The 1721-nt window shown below is 43.1% G+C and overlaps 1 non-coding gene across 1 annotated transcript; it reads right to left on the minus strand.

Annotated features, from left to right (window-relative positions):
- Positions 1 to 1104: 1104 nt before the first annotated feature.
- On the minus strand, positions 1105 to 1210 carry LOC118489822. Its single transcript, XR_004887835.1, has one exon. It is a non-coding gene; the product is annotated as a small nucleolar RNA R71 (small nucleolar RNA).
- Between the last annotated feature and the right edge of the window lie 511 nt (positions 1211 to 1721).

Consider the following 1721-nt stretch of genomic DNA (forward strand, 5'->3'; position numbering starts at 1 on the left):
CCAAAAATATTTCCTTTTGTTTGTCTTTTAATTGTTTTGTTCCGTATTACGTCTGGTTTCTTGTTTGTCTGTGTGCAGGTGATTCTCGTGTTGCATGCATACCAGGGTTTCAAAGAAATCATCACCGCTCTTATTTGATCCAGAAATCGAAAAGACTGCTCAACAGAATCTCATTCTTCTACGTTCAGCAATGAAAGCTAGAGCTCAGTCGTCAACAGTTGCTCAAGACCTTGAACAAGCAGCTCATGAGATGGCTGGCCAAGAGCCACAAAACCAAGCTCAATACGAACCAATCCCACCCATTCTAGATCCACCAATTCCTCAAAACCAACATCAAAATCAAAACCAGCCCAATAACCAAAACCAGAATCAACCACCACCACAACCATTTCCACAATTCAACCCAGGCCCACAAAACCAACCTGGAAATCTTAATCTCCGACAGGGGAAATTGTTCGCCTTAATCAACCACAGCATCAACACGGGTATGATGAGGGTTCCCGATACAGAGAAGACAGTGTTCATACTTGGGAATCTGGTTGGGAGGATGATGATTATCAAAACCAGTATGGCTGAAGGTACGCGAATTACAGATACGACGAGGGGTATATTCTTAATCAAGGCTATCCGGTACAACAACAGGTCAATTAAAGACATCACATCCCACAACCGATTCTACAAAATCAAGTTCATAATGGAGTCCCGCAGGTTAATGCAGGAAATTAAAGAGCTAATAATCGGTTTAGGGGCGAGCACATACAATTTATGGATGGTTTCCCATAAGTCATTCAAGGGGCACCAATTCAAGGCGTTGAAGGTCATTGTCGACCCGTTGTGGTACCAAACTCATCAGCTATAGTTACATCGGTGGGAAACAATAATCGACCCTTCGAGGTGAGGCCTCAATACGTGGGACATCTACCGAAATTCTATGGCAAAAGAACCGAAGAACCGTACTTGCATATTGCAAGTTTTGATTCAATTTTCCAGACTATTGGAGGGTCAGGGTTTACAAAGGATGATATGAAGCTAAGGTTGTTTCAATTTACCCTGAAAGACAAGGCAAGATAGTGGAGGAGTATTATACTATGAACAGAACCAGTGAAGCTCGGGAAGCAATCAGAGCTTTTCAACAGCATTCAGGGGAGACATTTCATGAAGCTTTCAGGCGGTTCAAGGAGTTGTTATGAAAATGTCCACATCATGGCATTCAGACGTGGGAGCTAATCAAGGCGTTCTATGATGGGCTACTCCCCGATGATGTAAGAGATCTTATCGCCATCAGTAATGGTACGTTTCTCACAAACACCGAGGCGACAGATTGGACATACTTGGAGAGGCAAAGTGCCACTTCTAAGAGACAGACACAATCTAGCAGGAGGGCAAGATGGAGTTTAGCGAAGTCAGTCGATTATCAAGCTGAGGAACGGGTTGAGAAGTTGAGGCATCAAAATCTACTTCTCGAACGTCAGGTAGCCCAGATGAATCTCGGAAAAGGGGGCGAAGTTAAAACCGCCAATACGTTTGCGGTATGTACTGAGTGTGTGGAGAGTTAGGGCATTAAATCGGAGAGTGTACTGTGTTGGGTGGTTAGACTGAAGAAGTGAATCAATTGTACGGTGAACGAAAGCAATATGATATGAAATCGAATACATATCATCCAGGTTTGTGAAACCACCCTAATTTTAGTTACGGTAATTCTGCTAATCAAATAAACCCTA

Source organism: Helianthus annuus, chromosome 2 (assembly GCF_002127325.2).
Source record: "Helianthus annuus cultivar XRQ/B chromosome 2, HanXRQr2.0-SUNRISE, whole genome shotgun sequence".
In the NCBI taxonomy this organism is placed as follows: Eukaryota; Viridiplantae; Streptophyta; class Magnoliopsida; order Asterales; family Asteraceae; genus Helianthus; species Helianthus annuus.